Raw genomic sequence first — 21,808 nt, 5'->3', positions numbered from 1 at the left:
ATTGTCTTTTTTCAAAAGTGCCTCAATTGAATAAATTATTTTATATTTATTTTAAAGTAAAATATCTTATTAAATTGAGATAAATATAAAAAGATAAGAGTTAATTTGAAAATAAAAAACGTTCAGTTCAAAACGTTTTTGAATCGACGGAGTAAATAAAATTTTCATTGCTGCGAACCAAAGAATCCGTGTGATATACAAAAGAAGGGGAAGATGAGGATGATGACATAATTCACAGGTGGCTGGCATGAATGATGCAATTGGATGACATTGAGCTTTTGGAAATATTGGAAGGAATAAACATTTGTTAGAGAAAAAGATATATAAAGTTCATGTCTATTCTAACTTCATGGAAGCCCTTACATTAATACGCAATGAGTTCTGTACAAATTATCCGTTAATTGCTACTATCAACAAAATTAGAAATCTCATTATGAGAGATTGAATAGTCACTTTTGATCAAGTCTTTAGGGAGGCAAACAAATGCGCAGACTGGTTGGCTCATGAAGCTCTTATTGAAAATTTCAATATTCAAATCTTTGATACTCCTCTCTTGAGATGTAGGGATTTTTTGTACGCTGATATGACATAACATGTCTGCACGGTGTTCTCATGACCTTTTTATTCCAAAAAAAAATTGGATGACATTGAATCCGAGCCAAAGCATGTGCCACATCACTGTAAATTAGGAGATTTGCAGTCGCAATTAATATGATATTTGGGAGAATTATAAGGTCTCATATAAAAAAATTAATTATTATAAAATTTATTAATAGTTAAATTTTTATTACTAGAGTTCATAATAATTGATTTCTTTATCACTGAATTTTTTCAAGTCAACTAAAAAAACACATAATTATTGACTATTGAGAACACAATCGGTCCCTCTCCCCTCGCACTGAAGAACAATTGAGTTCCTCCAGTTCAGTTCAAAAGACCAAAGGCATGATGTTGAGAATTTTTTTTGGCAATTTTCCTAAAGGAATCAGAAATATTTGGAGCAGAGGTGCTTCAAGGGGAGAAACAAGGTAACAGTTTCTTCTCAATGTGTATTTATTTTCTTGTTTCTAAATGGAAAAATAAATGCGCAATGAGAAGACATGTTTTTTTGTGGTTTATGTTGAGAGGAACCCAAAAATGAAAACTTACTTGAAACATTTGCTTGTCCACATCTCATCTGCTTGCAAAAATAGAATCCAAAGTAACATTATTCATTATAAATTAAAAGTAAAAGTAAAAGTAAAATAATAATAATAATAAATAATAATAATAAATACTTATAAAATAATAATAAATATTTTTATGGAAATATAAATTTTATTGATATATTATATTAATTTATTATTAAAAGTTGTTTTTTGTAGTGGGTAACTTTTTTAATCGAACACAACCCTAAATAATAAGTTGATAAAGTTGACTTTGATCATTCTTTTTCACGGTCAACCGAAAAAATCCATCATCATTATCATTAAACACAGTCTCTCTCCTCTCACGCCAAAGGAAAAGCAGGGTTCTTCCGAAAGCCCATTATCGTTATCATTAGACACAGTCTCTGATCAGAGGTCACTAGAGGGGGAGAAACAAGTAACATTTTCTTCTTATTATATTTTTATTTTCTTGTTTCTTGGCGTCTGACAGTTATTAGATATGGATACTTCCTCTTAGCCATCGTTTTATGCTTGGAGTTTTGAAGGTTTGTTAGTTCAAGGAAGCAGGAACCATGGCCAAATCTCGCAGTTTTCTTGGTAAACTGATTAAACCCTTCAAATTCGGTTCTAGTAAAGGTGACAAACAAGGACCACTCCTTTGCTTTTGTTTGTATTTCATCTTATGGTCGCTGGGTGTTTGACTGTTCGGTTGCGTTTGATCAGAGGGAAGCGACGAAGAAGACTTAGGGATAATTACATACGTGCTGCCAAAGAGCTTTCCCTATGAAACCTTAGTTGCTTCTACCAAAAATTTTCATTCCAACCAAGAGCTCGGTGTGGGACGTTTTGGACCCGTCTTCAAGGTAGGATCCACGGGGAATTTAACCAATTGTTTGTGCTTGGTTGCTAGGAAAAGCTGGTGAGAGAAAATTGAGCGGGATGAGTTGTTTCTTCTTCTTTTGCAATGGCCGATATTCAAACACTTCATGTTACTTGAAAAAAAAAAAAAGCGATGTTTTTGGTGGGGTTTTGGGTTTTACTTGGCGAACCGAAATCCTAGGACCTGTTCCAACTTGTGGCCTGTGGGTTGATTTTCTCTTGTTTTGTTTTCTTTCCCTTTCGCACTTGCAGGGGAAGTTAGACGATGGAAGAGAGATTGCTGTTGTGAAGAAGAAGTTCTTACAAAGCTCTAATAGATGGAACATAGAGTTCATGAATATGGTCGTGTTGTTGGCTCGTGTGCGGCACGTGAACGTGGTGAATTTGTTGGGTGGCTGTGTCCATGGCAACGAGAAGCTACTTGTGTATGGGTACGTTCCTCTGGGGAGCCTTGACGAACATTTATCCGGTTAGTTTTTGACTTTTTTCTGTTACTTCTTCCGTTCAACAACATCATACACGAATGAAATCCACTTAAAACATGATTGTCACAGATTTTGAATGTAAAAGGCTGTTTAGTTTTTATTCTCATTTCTTATTTTTTAAAAATTATTTTGTAATATAGTTTTTAAAATCAATTTTCAAAATAAAATAAAATGAGAATCTAATTAATTATGTCAATTAAAAATAGTTTTAAATTTAAAATGTAAATTGATAGTGGTAGTGATAGTTATAGGCAATTAATGATAGTAATTAATAATAAAAATTAGTTAAGATAGTTATACTTTTTAATAATCAAATGTAGTGTATTTTAAAAATAAAAAAATGAAATGAAAATAACTTGAAGTTATTTCTATTTTTTTTGTTTTTAAAAGTAAAAAATGAAATCAGTTTTGAAAATAATTAAATCAAAAACACTTATCTGAACAAGTTTTAAAGTTTTTCTGTTTAAAAAAAATTAAAAATAAAAAACAAATAGGCCCTTAAATTTATTATTTGGCCTACACATATTTAACCTGTTCATTTTTATAGAACCTTCGTTATATTATCTTCTAATTTCTTGTTTTCTTTTTCGATGCCTCCCCAATTATAGAAGCCAAATTTAATTCCTTATTTGCTTATTGCGCATTTAAGCTAACTCGTGGGTCCAAATATGACCAGCGATGAAGTGAATGCGTTTTTCCTTAACCCCATTTTAAGTTGGGCAAGCTGACTATGGCGATTTGGTATTTGTCTTTGAAGTCTCCTTGCAGTCGAAAAGCCGAAAAAATTCACTTACCCCCCTAAAAAAATTATTTGACCCAAAATCTTGTCCGTGTATTATAACTTTAAACTAGTAAAGCACCCATGCGATGCACGAGTTTTATATTACATTTTTTATAAATAGGTCTAAAAGAATAACTTGTAAAAGATATTTTATCCATATATTGTCATATACGCAATGGAGCTGTATAATTATAATCATTAACACTATATATATATATATATATTAAAGTAAAGCAAATGGTAAAAACTAAATGTATATTGTGTAAATGGATAAGATGGGAGGTAAATTAATAAAATTTCATAATTATTTAAATTAAATTATGAAAGACATCCTTATAAGTGACATTAAAAGTTACATCTCTATAGTGATTATCCTTATCAGGAACTAATATTTTTAGACTCTCTATGCTTTGAACATAAGAAACAACAACATATAAATCGTCATTAGTGAAAAACATATGAATTATGTACAAACCAATATGACAAGGGATCAAATTCTAGCTCTTATTAATGGAGATTGCAAAGGCTAACATAATGAGAAACTGCTCCTTTCTCATAATAAATGACAACCCTAAATCAGATAGACACATAGCAATATCTGGTATACATATTTTCATTCTTATAGTTGATCCAGACATTTATTGGGCTTCAATAACATGTTTTTTAGCTCGTGTAACTATAAGACGTGTACTATTACACAATCCATCAACTTATCAATGTTTCGATTTGCATTAAAATTGGGGCACCTATTTTAAGCTTTATTTTATAATTCAGGAGGCTTGACATTGTAATTTAATTTAGAAAATGTGTAGAGTGCAAGTCATGAAGTAAATTCATATCTCCAACATGTTTAATAACACTATCAAAGCTTATGTATATAACTTTCTTTCATAAAGTAAAAATAACATGTACTTATTTACTTCTCCAATCACAACCTATATAAGAGCTAATATAACCCTATCTCTAGGATCTTAATATCCATAAATCCTTCATTAACTCCAGCAATAGTTTAATTACCAATTAAGATAATCCAATCAACAAAATTCTAAAGAGCACTACTCTGTTCTTTGTTTCTATAAGTCTCATGTCTATTATTAGTGTCAAGTGTTGATAGTTGTCCCAAAACAAAAAGTTAATGATAAAAAAAATAATGTTTTTCTTTGACTCACCTAGAATAATATGAAAGCCTAAAGTCTCTAAATATAACAACTTTTCCTCTAAAAGAAAAATCACCAGCTAATAGGCTACTGAACTTTAGAATATCCTTTAGGCATCTGTCAAGAGTTTCAAGACAAAACTTGTGTGCCATTAGAACGTCATCTCATATGATCAATAATATGTAAACTAATAATTTAGCCAAATTGCTCCTATATTTCATGCTATGTATAGTGTTTTCATTCTTAGAAAGAGGAATACAAAATTTGAATAAGTTGTATGTCCTCCAGGTAGGCTATCCCGCTTAATGCTATATTAGAACTATTTTAATTCTAGATCTTAATGAAGTAGAAAGTGTCCTTCAAACATACGTCTTCCCAACACCACCATATCCATACATGAAAAAAAAACATCTCCTTTATTAAATTCAATGGCAGTATTGTAAATCTTTTTCTTTCTTTTTTTCAAAAGTTAGGCTTTAAAGCAATCTTATCAATTCATCATATAATGCAACCCTATCATAATTTAGTTCATTTTTTATTAATTTGTTTTCACTTGCATCCAAATTTGACATGTCAAGTAAAAGTATAAGCTCCTAATCTCTGAGACTTTTCCCATTAGATTGTAGTATTTTCTTGATTTCAATTAGAGCTAATAATATTAGTCAAGCCCATGGGTCGAACCTTGCCAAAAAGTGACAGGTTGGTTTGTATAATTTGGAGCTCGATTAGATGTTGGCTAGTCTTAGCTTGCACCATTTAACCAGAGCCCAGCAACCTATGAGCTAACTCGCTAATAATTTTTTATTATTTAATTATTCAATCCTTCCTCTTCCAATCTTTATCATTTTATTTCAACACCTAATTAAAATAATATTTCTTATTTAATTAGTATAATATATAGCTAGAATAAAATGGTAGCCAATACCATTTATTTTAATTAGAGTAAAATCTCCATCTTGGTAAAATTACACAAACCTCCCTTTTGATTTTAAAACTTACACTGTAATCCAATTTTTAAACCCGTTAGGAATATTCAATTAAAGATTTTAAAATACTTTATTTTTTAATTTTAATTATATTAAAAAACCTAAAAGCACTAATTTGCCCTTATAATGTATTTATATATTCTCTCCCCTCCTCAAGTTAAGCAACTTTAAATAATTAAATGTGAAAATTTTAAAATAAGTAATTTAAAAATTTTGCAATCAAACTAATAAAATTTAAAGAAAAATAAGCATAAATTATACTAACTAATTTATTCTCATTATGCATCACTTCCCTATTTCATTAAGCTTTTTGTATATACATGTTTAAAATATTATTTTAGACAACTGTGTATTTATATTTTAAAAAAATAATTGAATAAATAAGTTTTCAAAACTAAAAAGTTTAAAATATGATTAAAATGTTTAAAATATATATGCATTAGACTTTTTTTAGATATATTGAATGATTGCTAGATAACATCTGCATTTAAATAGACTATTTTGATCCAATATATGACTTAACAGTCAATTAACAATTGGGTGAATGGAAATGAAAATTTTAAAATAGAAAGGAAGTTTTTGTTTTAAAACTATTAATTCTAGAAAAGGTTTTATATGTTTAAAAAATAAAAAGAAAGTATATTTAATTAAAGTAAATCAGAAGAGAAGTCAATGTATTTTACTTTTTTAATTATTTAATTATTATAATATATAAGATTGACAATCTTTTTTAATCATCATATACTGAAATTTTAATTTATCTAGCTTAAAATTTAAAATTTAAACTTAAATAATTTTTTTATTAAGAACTTAAAATCTTTTTATTATTAACTACATTATATTGGCACTCCAAAATAGTTGAATATATTGATCAATATTATTAACTTACTCAAATGATAGCATTGCCAAAATTTTAAATACTCCTCAAACTTTATGATTAGTTTGGGAGAATTATTTTACCATAGAAATGTTTTAAAGATAATTTTTTATGCATTCAATTGGTCGATATATTTTGCACTTTTAACTTATTTTGATAACATATTTGAATTTCAAATCTCAATATTTATTAATTAAATAAAATGGTTAGTTAATTAAAAATATTATTAAATTAATTAGTACTATTTTTAATAAGCAAATACAAATAACATTATTTAATTAAAAAATATGAGTATTTTTAGATTTCAAATTTTACACCAGAAACAATCAATATCTTAACCTTATGATGATATTGAATTTTATGAAAATTCATCAAATTTTAATATTTCTCAATAATTTAAGTTTTAAAGATTTAAATATAGATGAAGATGGATAAAAAATATATTTTTAGAAGATATACTGCAACCATCATCCTTTTATTTTGTATACATAAATACTTAAAAATTGAGTTCAAACATATTCACAAATTAATAATCAAACTTGATTTTCAAAGTACAAAATCACTGGAAAAATGCTAAAATAAAATCTTACATTTTATAAATCAGTCATGCAAAAAAGACTCGAGAATTTTACAAAATTAATTAAAATATTAAATGACAAATTTGCCCTTGAACTATAGGTCCAAAAGCATATGATATTCTAAATTTATTTTTTTGTACAATATCCTTCTTCAATCTTTAAAAATAGTCTGATATTGCCCCTACAATTAATTAATGATAACTTTGATTGTTAGTTGACTAAAAATTACCTCAAAATTATAGAAAAGAGACCAAGAAAATTTTCTTGGTCCTTTCGTGTCTTTTTTTTATCTTTGTCTATATTTTTGGATCTTTTACAATAATTTCTTATTCAACTAACATTTAAAGTTAATTTTTATTAATATTTAAAGTGACATTGTCCTTTAACCCTTAATCAAATTTGTAAGTGTGAAAAGAAAATAGTAGGCAAAACCATTTATTTGTAATTAGTATAATATCTAAGTGGGAGGAAAATTTGATTTGAACTTAATAATTTTATTTAAATTATAGATCTTCATGCCCATATTTGTTGAACTTTTGAAATTCAAGTAGAATTTTTTTTTTAGATTTATGAAATTATATTAAATATTGTCGATCATATATTTTTGAACTTGAATAGATCTCAAAAAGGAATACATTAATTTAGAATACTCGAAAAAGGACACATGTCACAATTTAAAATATACACAAAATGACATGTGGTATTCAAATGACTGCATATTAAAATAATTATTACTTAGTCAATTTAATAACTTTCTTACAATCTCTCACTAAAAAATTTTATACATGAGATTAATTTAAATAATCAAAATAAATTTCAAAATTTGAATTATATTTAGTATAAATAATTATTATGAGTAACTTTAAATTTCAAAATTTGAAATTGAATCCATCTTTAAAATTTAAGTCAATACATCTTCAAATTAAATAAGAAAAAATTTGATTACATAAAATAAGATGTTAATCCATCAATGTAAATATTTAAAATCATATTTTAAAGTAAATTTAGATATATATTGCGACCACCCTTTTAGTTTATTTATAAATATTTAAAAATTTAGCTCGAATCTATTTATAAACTAACAACAAGGCCAAACTTCTTAAGCACAAAATCATGTAAGAGATACACATAAAGTTATTAATATGAGTTGGCCTGACTTCTATAAGCTTGACCGTTAAGGACTCAAGCTCATAAACTAACTTTTCCTGAAATAAGTATCTTTTTCAAATCTAACCTTTATTGATAGGATTTAGGAATAAGCTCGAAAGCTCATAAAATTTTTTTATTTTTTAAAAATAAAAAAATCATACTAATATATATAGATATATATATATATATATAAAATAAAATACCTTAATTAAATATCTAAAAGACAATAATAAATTTTGAAGTATAATCAAAATAATACAAACTCTAGAATATAATATAAGTTATATAAGTCCTAACTCTCTATCATCCAAAATGTAAATATAGTATTAAAATATTTTGATAGAAATGTATTTATAACTAAAACTGTTAATGTGATGTGAAATTAATTAGTTATAATTTAACATATATTCAAAATTTAACTGAAAATATTTTTTATTTTGATATGAATAATAGAATTACATCCAAAAACTGTTATTGTTGACTTTAAAAAAATCATATAATATTGCATACATAAAATAAAAATATATAAACGGAAAAAAGATATTTATATATATAATAAAAATAAATAAATTCAATTATGAAAAATATATCTTAATAAAATAATTTTTTTAAAAAATATAATTTTAAAATAAAAATTCACGTTTAAAAATAAAATAAAAAAAATTAAATTGAAAATAATTTTCAAAAGCTGATTAAAAAATAATTAAATTTAAAAATACTATATTGTAATATCTAAAACAAAAAATATAAATAATATAAATAAAATATTTAAAAATCTTAATTGATTAGAATTAATATTTATATTTAAATTGATTTATATAATATATTTTGTATTTTATAAAAAATCCAAATTTATATAATTTTCGTATCCATTTACATTGATTAAAATAAATAGATTTATATATTTTATAATTTCCGTATCCATTCACATTTATTCATTAAATTTGAATTCCAATATATTTGCATATATATACTTGATCATATGAACCTAAATTTTTGGCATATGTTTCGAGTAGATAGAAACTTTAAATAGATAGATATTAATTTGAATTTAAATATAATGAGATTTGAATTTCAAATAGGTAAAAATAATTTTTATATATATCTAAAAATTAATAAGTCATCCCACACCTAACTGCAAACCTGAACAACATATTTTATATATATTAAAAAAATAATAATTAGCCAAACCTAACTCCAAAGTATGAAATCGCAGGAAAGACATCTCGAAGCACAGAATTGCAGTAAATCTAAAAATGGACACATGACATTCTCTCGTAGCCTTTAACCCTACTTTTATATATATGATGATGATGATAACAATAGTTTTTAGAGGCTTTTGCACACATAGCCCATACCATAAGACTAAGTAAAAGAAATAGCTTATCCTTTCTTAAATTTTAAAAATGGCCTTTTTAATATTTAGCTTATAATTAATTTACAAAACTGTCCTTTTAATATCTGCTTTTTGCAAATACCAAAAGATTCAAAATGCAAGAAATCTCTGAAATTGACCACAATGAATGCAAGATATATAGTCTAAAATGGCCTTTTTTAGAGATAAATGTGAGAGAGAAGACAAAATTGGATGTGAGAGAGACGAACATGAGATAGTAGAGTAGTGTGAGCGAGTCACAGTCATGATCATGAGAGACAAATGCGAAGTGAGATACATCGACGATATTTGACAAAACGGAGCATGTCGGTGGGGAAATGCAGCTACAGATTCATGATTTTTTATTTTATTAGTTTAGGTATTTGACTCTCTGTGATAAATTAAGAGTCCAAAATTTTTTATGGACTGTGTTTGATTCATTTTCGGTAAATGATTATGTATTTTTCATATTACTAATTCGTGATACTACATCGTTGATATACTGTTGTATATCATTGATATACTGTCGTAAATCAACATAACTAGACGACATTAACTTGTTTATCATTAATATACATATGTATATTAATGATGTAGTATCACAAATTTGTAACATCCCAATTTAAATTTTAATAGTTAATTTGGGTTAATAGAAATTTTGAAAAAACTATTTAGAGGTAAGCAAATTAGTAGAAAATGATTATTAAATCTAATTTAGGATATAATTCTAAATTAAAATAAAAAAATTAAAAAAATTAATTAATTAAAAAAATAAATAAATAAAATATTATTAAATTATTATTATTATAAAAAGAAAGAAAGAGAAAAGGTATGAGAAAGAGAAAGGAAAGAAGGAAGAAAATGTGAACGCTTTCGGTGCAATCATTGTATATTATAATAATATAAAAAAAAGGGGGGAGAGAGAAAAGAAGAAATAATAAAAAAAATGTGTGGAACCCACTGAATTTGTTGAAAAAGTCACAAGGTAACCATGCTTTTAATTTGTGATTAGTGTTACTTCATGTTAATTGGGTGATTATTGAGAAAATTATGAATTTTATAATATTGTATAATTGTGCAATATTATTATGAATTTGTTTAATTATTGTGGAAGGTGTTGGGAGACTTGCTATTATTGTTGTATTTATGTGCCACGTGGTATGCACTTATTGGAGCTCAATAGGTGGCTTGTAAGGGCTCGGGCTAATCTACCTTTGGCAGGGTAATTTAGCACCGAGTGAGGGCTACGGCTCGAGGTTAATGGAGGGATATAAGGATGGTTGTTTGTGTTTATTGTAATATTTCTTATATTTATTAGAATTATATTATTTTTAATTCTCACTTAGTAAGCACACACTTAACTGTTTGTATACACTATCATAAATTGGCTTTGGTTACTGGGACTTTTGAGTCTCATTATGTGGTTAACAATTTTCAGGAGAAGAGCCACGAGTGACATGTGGAGGAGTCCCAGAGGCTTAGTGGTATAGATCCACTGTCTCTTTTGGGTATTTAATTTATGATTTATAATGTGTTATATTGCCAATATTAGGGCTTTTTGTTTATTGTCAATTATATGAATATATAAATGTAATCATGCCTTTCAAACAATTTCTATTTTTGGTACAATTTGGATGGTAGTAATTTTAATATTAGGTTTATTTTGCATTGATTAAAATGGCATGATTATAAGGTCAAATAATTGGCTTGTGTTGAAAATTGACTAAATTGCTTATTTTACTTGTTGGGAGTATAAGGATGGACAAATGTAATTTAGTTTACTTGTTGGGAGTATAAGGATGGACAAATGTGATTTAGCCTAATGGCATATGGGAGGTAAAAATTTTTCTGAAATGTTATAGTGTGTGAGTTAGAGCCAATTATAAAATATTTTATATTAAAATTATTAATATAAAAATGTGTTGGGTGGCTGTAACCCAACTATGGTTGAGTTAAATTATTTAAAAAAAAATTTGGTGTGTTACAAAATTAGCAACACAAAAAATACATAATTATTTATCCAAAATGAATCAAACACATTTCCCAAAAAATTTGATATTATCGAGAGATGTAAAAATGGTGAAATCTTATGACAGATAATAGATTTCAGCCTAGTCTTCTGTTTCCAGAAATGAAGATTCCTCTTCAATGTCTAAAGTCTTCTTTATAATGTTCCTAAGAAAAATAGAGAGGGAGAGAGAAGAAAAGCTCTACGATGAAGAAAGGCACTGATAATTTTATATTCAGAGGAAAAAGGAATGATTTTGAGAAAAGAAAAGAAAAGAAAAGATTCAGTCAGTTAATGATTAGTTATAATAGATATATTGTGTTTTAATAATAAATTTAATCTGAGGATAAAAAAGTAAAATACATCTAATTGATTTTATGAATGGGCCATATTTCAAAATATTCAAAAATCTCATTCATAATTTATGATAGCTGTATTTTTTGAGGTTATTAAGCTAATTTTCTCTAGTTTTTATAAGGGGGAAGTAATAATTTAAATATTAAATTTCTTTAATTCTCTAAATTAAAAATTTTACCGTAAAAAAAATGTTCTACCATGTAAAATGGGTACACGAATTATCTAATAAAAATAAAAAGGTTAATGAGCAAATTAAATCCTGAAGTATTGCCTGAAAAGCGCTTTCAACCCTGAACTCTTAAAATATGCAAAATAAATTTTGAACTTTTAAATTTATAGCAAAATGAACTCTGACCAATAAATTTTTTAACGTTGTTACTGTTCACATGGTGCTGTTCATTGTGGGCCCCAGTTAATGCTGGCTTGTCATTGTGAATTAGCGTTACAGACCCTAAACTATTATATTAGTAGAGTTTTAAACTCTGAACTATTATGTTAGTAGCATTTTAGACCTTGAATTTTAAAATTTTAAGCAAATTACCCCCGTCGTTTATGTATAGAATATTGATTATTATGTAGACCAAATTAACTTCAGCATGGTTTGCCGCGATGAATGCATTATTGACTGTGGCGAACGACCTATAATTTTGTAAAATGATGTGTTTTTCCCCTTTTTTTGCAATGTTTTCCTAACGATTGATATTTCATACTTCTGTATACTCTATAACTCTAATTTAGTCTCATTTTCAATAATGTTTATTTATATAATGGTGAAAATGTGGGATCCTATTTGAAAAAAAGTTTAACCATCATAGGATTTTACAGACGATGGATGCAAAAATTGATGATTTTATCAACGAATTTAAAACTCACATTAATCAGTTAATCAAAATTATTTAATATTTATTTATTTAATGGTAAAAAAATTGGGATCCCATTTAAAAAGAAGTTTAAGTATCATAAGATTTTATTGATGATGGATGCGAAAACTAATGATTTTATCAATGAATTTAAAACCCAAATTAATTGGTTAATTAAAATTATCTAATATTTAAACTTCTTTTTAAATGAGATCCCAAGTTTTTACCATTAAATAAATAAACATTATTCAAAATAATACTAAATTAGAGTTATAGATTATACAAAAGCATGAGATACTAATTGTTTGGAAAATATTACAAAAAAGGGCAAAAACTGTCATTTCATAAAATTATAAGTCATTTCCCACGGTCAACGATACATTTACTACAATGAACCATGTTGAGGCTAATTTAGTCAACATAATAGTCAACATTCTATATATAAATGATGGGGGTAATTTGCTCAAAATTTTAAAGTTTAAGGTTTAAAATGCTACTAACATAATAGTTCAGGGTTCAGAACGCTATTAACAAAATAGTTTAGGGTTTGTGGTGCTAATTCATAATGACACGCCAGCATTAATTGGGGCCCACGATGAACAGTACGCATGTGAATAGTAATTGCGTTAAAAAATTTAACAGTCAGGATTCATTTTGCTAAGAATTTAAAAGTTCAAGGTTTATTTCACATATTTTAAGAGTTCAAGGTTGACAGCGCTTTTCAAACAATATTTCAAGGTTTATTTTGCTCATTAAATAAAAAAGCATGCTCTAATAAATGTAATATTTTTTGTTTATATTAAATCAATTTTATATTTTTTATGTTATTATAATTTTATGTTTTTATCACTTTTATGCATGGTTCTTTAGCATTTAATTTTAATAAACTTTATATTTAATATAATTTAAAAATATTTTTTAAAAGCACATTAATATTTTTATGTTCAATATAAATTTTATTTCTTCTAATTTCTAGTATCGTTATCGATCTGTTTTTGGAGAAGTTTTCAAGCATATGTAATATATTAGTTGCTTGTGTAAGGAGTCAGCATAAACTCATTAAAGTACGAGTTCCCTGCAATTGAAGGGATGAACTGATTTGAAGAAATTTTTATTAACTTCTTACATAATTACTTAGTGCAATGAAAATAATTAAAATATTTCTCATGTTGCGGGCTTAAGGCACAAAGGGAAGGGGTATGATGGTATGGAAGTTCTAAGATGTTACCTTCCTATTGTTGGATCTTCCTCCATGCCATTGAGCCGCTGTATCCTATGTCGGTCAAGTGAAAATCTAACCATACTGCGTCCTTTTGTCTGGCTGTTAGACAACGAGTGTGATAGAGAAGGTGATGTTATTTTATTACAGAATCTCGCAGAGGAGAGCAGCTAGATTGGAAAAAGAGGTTTGACATAATCACAGGCATAGCAAGTGGCTTGTCCTATTTTCACCATGACTTGCATACCAGCTACTTGCACGGGGACATCAGCCCAGTAGTATCTTGTTCGATGACGATTGGAGGCCCAAGATTGCATATTTTGGCACGGCTCGTTTCTTTCTTGAAGATGATCAAACTCATCTCAGTACACAGATTGCTGGCACCATGTATGCTTTTTAACTTTGACCTCTTCAATACATTTTGCTTCATGGAAATGCCTTCTGGTTATATTGCCCCGCTAAAATTTGAAAAAGAAGCAGCAAGCCCAAGATTCAATATTGACAATTTAAGAATAGTATCAAAACCTCTATTGATTGGTTAATTATTTTGAAAATGAAGTTATTACGCTCACATGATTTAACTAGACAGGCATCCTATAAAATTGTGAAATATACAGAGGATATCTAGCTCCAGAGTATATGGCGTCTGGAAGGTTATCAGTGAAGGGAGATGTGTTTAGCTTTGGGGTTTTGGTGCTGGAGCTGATAAGTGGCCGAAGACCATCCCTACCATTTACACACGAGGGGAATGCACCCAAGCATCTCCTTGAATAGGTAAGATTGAATTATCCAATGTTTTGGCTTCTATCTGAGGGTTTAGGTTTAGGCTCTTCTATCTTTTCGTTTTTCTAGTGGCTTTTTTTTAATTTGTTTTTACTCATTTGCATTGCTGATTGATTGGGCAAGTACTATTTTCATCAACACTCAGCTGCAATCAACCATGAACTATCCGAACAAGAGGGTCATGAAACTGTCTTGGTCAAATACTTCCGAGTTATTTATGCATGTTTGAAACTTAGTGGTTGAATTCCTTTTTGTTTTTTATTTCCCTTTTTGCATCAGGCATACACACTTTACAAGGAAAAAAGGAGCTTAGAATTATTGGACCCTACTTTAGCAGATTCTGTTGTGCCTGAGCAAGTGATAAATTGCATCAAAATTGGTTTACTCTGCGCTCAGTTTTGTCCAGACTCGCGTCCCAGCATGGATCATGTTGTTTCCATGTTAACTGGGAATCAGAATCTTATGGGAATGCAAATAGACGGAGAAATATTCACATCAACCACTTCTTTTGATGTCAGCTCGCATTAACTCTTGCTGCCTTAGGTGGTTATCCAAATTTTCTGTTCATTATTGAAAAATCTTCATAATTTCATTTCAGTTCGACGGAGTTGAAGAATTGGTTGACTTGCGCCAGAACTTTTCCCCGATTTAGCAATGGAAAGTCATTCAAATCAAATAATGGAAGAAGACTCGCCAAAGAACTCAATCACAGTTCCTGTCCAAGATGGATGTCGTAGACCTGAATTTCTTATCTCCTTCCTCAAGATAACGGTTCCTAGTTTCTGTAAATTTATTCTCTAGTTTTCAAGTGTTGACTGTAATGGATTCTTTGTATTTGAAGTTGTTTCAGGGGGACAAGAGGATGGAAGTCTAAGGCAAAGAATAGATTCCCACAATTGTCAGAGGTTCTCGTATGAAACATTAAAAGATGCTACCAATGGATTTGCCTTTCAAAATGTGCTGGGTCAAGGAGGCTTTGGACTTGTCTACAAGGTAAGATCATTGATCACTCTTATCATTTTTCCTGGGGATTTGGAATGAACTCCAAAAACTAATGCTCTATTATATATTTAAACAATCAAAATAAGTGAAAACATTATATAACAACAAAAATAAGTTTCTAAAAATCTTCTAGCTGTCAAGTGAAGCCGCATGTCTCCATTTTTTCACTTCAAAATCATTTTGCAAATTTTATATATAAAAGGGATTTAAATTAAACCTTTGGCAATAGGGGAAGTTGGATGATGGGAGAGAGGTTGCAGTGAAGAAATCATCAACTCTGTCAAAACAACATAGGGAAGCACTTATGACGGAGGTAGAGTTGTTGAGTAGTGTAAAGCACCCTAATGTGGTGAAATTGTTTGGCTATTGTGCTGATAACAATGAATTCTTACTCGTTTACGAGTATATTCCCAGCAAGAGCCTTGACAAGCTTCTATTTGGTAAGTACCAACCTGTCTCATCCTTACCTTGTAATCAATCTCATGTCATTCTTCAAACTGGGAGTAATGCATTTTGCAGGTCCCAATGGGAGAGGGCAGGAGCTTGATTGGAGTCGAACCTTGGGCATAATCATAGGCATCGCAAGGGTTTGAGTTATCTTCACGGTAACCCCCAAAATTGCATCATCCATCGTGGCATAAAGCCTGAAAATATCTTGCTTGATCACAAATGGGTGCCCAAAATTTCTGACTTTGGCATTAGCCGTCTATTTGAGGAATGTCAAACGCATGCCTATACTCGAATAGCTGGCACTAGGTATGCTTCTAAACTTAGAAATTAGGTCCCTTCTTATACACTATAATTTTTGAAGAGAATCCAACAACTTGAATTTCACTATAAAAAATTGAAAACCCTCCCTACTTAAGTATTGCAAACACTGAGAGCATCTAAGTCATGTGCAGGGGATATATAGCTCCAGAATATTTTTATCGTTCGCATGTGTCAGTGAAAACAGACGTATATAGCTTCGGGGTTATAGTGTTGGAACTTATCAGTGGAAGAAGATACTCATTTACGCCACCCGAGGAGGAGGACGATGGTTTGATTGACTGGGTAAAGACTATTTTCCTTAACATTCAACACTCAAATGTAATCCACAAAGAAAACTTGAGACCAATAAGATAATCAATCAAAACTATTTTCTTATGTTGTTTTGAGGATATAGGTATACAGACTTTTCAAGGAAGGCAGGACCTCAGAAATCATGGACACTGCTTTAGCAAATTCAGCAGTGATCGAGCAAGTGAACAAGTGTATTGAAATGGGTTTAAGATGCACTCGAAGTAAACCAAATTCACGTCCGGATATAGAGCGTTGTGTGTTCATGTTAATAGGTTATCAAGACCACAACGAAGTCTCAATTTGCAGACCAGGAGTATTTGGTTATGGAGGCGATCACTCAGGCACTCTTTCTGGTGAGCCTGATGTCTAAATCTGTTTTTAATTACAGTTATTCCAAGATTCTATATAAGTGTTCATTGTTTCCTTCCTAAAACATCCATGTATAACATCATACTTATCTCATCTTGTTTCTAATTTATTGTACATCAACATGTTTTTAAACAACTTTCAGCATCAGTAGACGGAACACAAGATCAGGCAACCAATAATCCTCATGATATGTCAGTGGATGAACATAAAAGTGACTAAGTGAGATTTAGACCAAAAAAAAAAAAAAACACAAAAGTGAGGAGAGTCGTTCAAATTCAAGTCAACACAAGAGAGTGCTCTTTTTTTTAGGATCTCAAGCTTATACTAATTGGTAAAAAGCGGAGATTTGTTTTAATGTAGTAGTATCACTCATGCTTAATCTTGGGAAGCATGCAAGCAAATTTTAAGGGAGTACGTAAAAGATATATCTTGTATCCTTTTGTGCATATACATTTGTGTAATGAATGAAGTTTGTTTTCCTCTTTCCCTTCACTTTTATGTTCCGCATCTCTTCTTTCTTGTTTTGCTGTTTTTCTTCTCCTAAAGCTCACAAGTAATATCAAAGCTTCTTGATCCTTGAGAGGCATAGTAAAATATTAATAATAACATAACATGGTGCTAAACCGTTGTACTCAACCTAAGCCTCGCACCCAATACAGAGCATGTCTTCTAGCGGTTTTGGTGTAGGAACTCCTCCTCCGTTTGATGGCCAAAACTTTCAGGTTTGGACTGTTAAAATGAAAGCATGCTTCACTAGAGATTTAGATATGTTGGGAATGGCAGAAATAGGAAGTGATCCTGATCCTCCATTGACAGAGACAATGTTCACAAGAATTATGGCTTGTGAGATAGATAGATATACATATATAGAGAGAGAGAGAGAGGGGCTTGGAACAGATTTAGAGATGAGTTCCAATTAGGGAAATGAATTTGAGATGTTGAAGATAAAGGATGTTGAACCTGTAAAGAAGTATGCTGATTGGGTCATGAAAGTAGTGAACCAAATAAGGTTGTTTGGTGAAAATTTTCCTGAAAAAAGGGTTGTGGAAAATTTTTCAGGAAAATTTTCCCGTTAACGTACCAAAAAGGTTGGTCTGAGGTAAAGATATTGTCATCGAAGGATTCTGTGAATATTTCTCAGTAGTTACTGGTTACCTTATAAACTCTTCAAGTTGTTTTTTGGTTGATGTTATAATTAACTGTTCAATCAGTGCATGTGCCCCTCTCATTTTTATGTGAGCTTATGTGCAAATTAATACGATATATATGAAAATAATTTTTTTATTATTCATCTAAATAAATATTCTTTTGTAAAATTGATATAGACCTATTTTTGGAAATTTTTGAAGTATCAATTAAATTTTGTAATTGATTAGTTATTTAAGACTACATAGGAAAAATATATGTATAGGTTCTTACAGTTTCATCTAATATGTATGTTAACTCCTATAAATTAAAATCACTAATGATTATTAAATTTTATAAAACAAAAATACTTTTGGAGTTTATAGAAAATTTAATTTAATACTTTTAGCCAAAATAAAAAAAATTTAATACACTATTTACATTTTTATTAATTTTCTTATAAAAATTATATGCATATAAAAATATTTAAAAGATAATCAAATTATATAAATTTTGAATTATAAAAATTATATATTAATTCTATAGTCATATAATAATTTAATAAAAATATAAAATTTCTTAATTTTTATTTTTTAAAGAAAAAATTTAAGAATTTTAATCTTGGGACATTAAAAAATTTAATGAGTCAAACTATAAGAACTCAATTAAAATAAAATAAATTATAATGATTTAATTTAAAATTGAATAAAACTGTAAGGACTTGCATATATATTTTCTCTACTACATAATATAGTAATGATAGTAATAGTAATAATAACAATAATAAAAGTGTCTACTTCAATTAAACCCAAACATGTATATTTTTTATATATTATTTATCTCATAAAAATTATTATTATTAATATTATTAACACATTAAAATTCACTTATTTTAATTTGATGTTATAGAAGTATATTAAATATATAAAATTAGATGCTTAAGTTTTATACCCTCAATTTTTCATTACTACATCAAACCATAGAAGCCATGTGGTATATTATATATGCAAAAGAAGGGGAAAATGAGGATGGCGACATGATTGACAGGTGGCCAGCATGAGCGAAGCAATTTGGTGACATTGAATCCCAGCCAAAAACCCAAGATGGGAAAATAATAAATATGGACCAAAGTTGCTTATTAAAAAAAAAAAAAGGATGGACCCAATTAATTAATATAAAATGTACACATGCCACGTCACTGTAGGTGAGATCAACGTCCCAGATGGTTGCATTGATTTTTTTGGAGGAATGGCACTAAGGGGCCTAAAAAATAAAAATTTTGCAGATAAAACTTAATAGGTTTTGAAATTATTCTGAGGGCCTAAGGGCCTTATTTGCAATTATGTTTTCTGGTGAAATGACCAATTTGTCCCTCCCATAACTAGCTGAACGAAAATTTCTTCTTCTTCCTCTGTTCTTCCTTCCTCTTCCTTCTCTCTCTCTCTCTCTCTCTTTCTCATTTCACCAGTCATTGCTTTGTCGTCGTTGATCGTTGCCGGCGCAGATGAGTGTAGAAGTTGTGGGTATTGATAGATGAAGCACAGTTCATGATTTTTTCTCTCTTTCCTTGCACATTGCCAGCCATTACTGATCTTCTTCGTCTTCCTTATTCGGGCGACATCATCTGTTTCTTGAAGCTTCTATCATTATTGTTTGGAGGTAAGGATCTTCAATTTTGTTTCTCCCTCATTGATTTGGTACATGTGTGTCTTTTAGTTGATGAAGTTGTAATAGATATCTCATGTGAAGCACAGATTTTAAGCCTGCGAGTTTACTTGTGCACAGATTTTATAATTCTACTGCTGATCTAAGCAAAAAGTTGCTGAATCATTTTGGTTGTGAAAGTTTTAGAGTGGATTAGTTGTTGTGCAATAATGATAGTTGACTTGTTCATATTGGACTTTTACATGTGAACGGAATAAAATATGATGTAATATGAAGAAAATCTCCTATTCAAAATATTGGAGTATTTATTGTGTAAAAATGAACTTTGAGCTGTTGTGCATTTTATTAAGCATAGCCTAATGATAAATTGAACTCACATGACATTCAAGTGAGAATATATGAACCATGTGTTGTACATAGTAGATGTTGTGTTGTGCACTATTTTCCTAACTTGAGCATTTTGTTAAGTTTACTCTATTGATAAAATAGAATCGTATGGATTTTCAGTTAAAAATATATGAACCTTATGTTGTGCATAGTGGGTATTGTTATACATTGTTTGCTTACTTGTGCATTTTGTTAAGTCTAACCTACTGATATAAGCTAAAGGTTGCTAAACCATTAAGTTAATTGTGAAAGTTTTAGAATGGATTAATTGTTGTACAATAATGATGGTTGACTTGTTTATTGGACTTTGATATGTGAATTGAATAAAATATAATTCCCAATGTGAAGAAAATATGCTGTCAAAGATGTTGGGATATCTACTGTGCAAAAATAAATTTTGAGTTGCTTATATTTAACTTTGAGTTGTGTAAAATAAAAGTTGGGCTAGACACAATAAAAGTTGTGGACATTTACCTAAATTAATTTGTTCATTGCAGATTAAAATAAAAGAAGATTTATCATTGTTCAAGATGTGGGGAGGCTGGACACAATGGCAAGACATGCAAGAATCCTAACCCAGCATGAGAAGTAGTCACATTGTTCTTTTTTGATGTATATAGGCAACTATAATTATGTATATGGAAGCATTTTCAAATAATACTTTTTGGATAATTGAGAATCACAAATATTTTTCGTTTGTATATAGAGAAACAACTGTTAGATATTTTGAATATAGTGGCTAGCTTTTTGTACATATCAGACTTGAAATATCATGTTAAAATTTAATGTGGGTACTTGTTTTAGTACCTAGGCCAGTACCAACATAAAATTCTACATATATGATGTAATTATCCTTCTTAATATTAGAAATGTATTGATTTTTTGTTGAGCATGTGTGGACATCATCTTGTACATAATGGATATTGTGTTGTGCATGGTCTACCTAATTTATCATTTCTATTAAGCCTTGGCTTGTGAAATATTAAAAATGCATAGACTTTCTGTTGAGCATTTGTGGACATTATCTTGTGCATAGTAGATATTGTGTTGTGCATGGTCTACCTAACAAGTCATTTTGTTAAGATTAGGCTAATGAAATATTCGAAATGCATGAATTTTTTGTTGAGCATGTATGAACATAGTTTGATGCATAGTGGATGTTGTGTTGTGCATGGTCTGCCTAATCATTTTTGTTAGAGTCTAAGCTAGTGAAATATTCAAAATGCATGGACTTTCTGTTGAGCATGTGTAGACATTATCTTGTGCATAGTGGATGTTGTGTTATGCATGGTCTGCCTAACTAGTCATTTTGTTAAGTCTAGGCTAATGAAATATTCAAAATGCATGAATTTGTTATTAAGCATGCGTGAACATAGTCTAATGCATAGTGTATGTTGTGTTGTGCATGGTCAGCCTAATCATTTTTGTTAGAGCTTAGGCTAGTGAAATACTTGAAATGTATGAACTTTTCTGTTGAGCATGTGTGGACATCGTCTTGTGCATAGTGGATGTTGTGTTGTGCATGTTCTGCCTAACTAATTTTGTTGAGCATAGGC

General features: G+C 29.1%; 2 pseudogenes; both read left to right on the top strand.

Annotated features, from left to right (window-relative positions):
- Nucleotides 1-1,505: 1,505 nt before the first annotated feature.
- LOC129284507 (cysteine-rich receptor-like protein kinase 43) lies at nucleotides 1,506-15,055 on the top strand (annotated as a pseudogene).
- On the top strand, nucleotides 15,027-17,561 carry LOC129284506 (cysteine-rich receptor-like protein kinase 43; annotated as a pseudogene).
- The last annotated feature ends 4,247 nt before the right edge of the window (nucleotides 17,562-21,808 follow it).

The sequence above is a fragment of the Prosopis cineraria genome, unplaced genomic scaffold, assembly GCF_029017545.1.
Source record: "Prosopis cineraria cultivar Desert tree isolate PC_DT_omini unplaced genomic scaffold, ASM2901754v1 PC10, whole genome shotgun sequence".
NCBI classification, from domain to species: domain Eukaryota; kingdom Viridiplantae; phylum Streptophyta; class Magnoliopsida; order Fabales; family Fabaceae; genus Prosopis; species Prosopis cineraria.
This window is presented reverse-complemented; position numbering and strand designations above follow the sequence as displayed.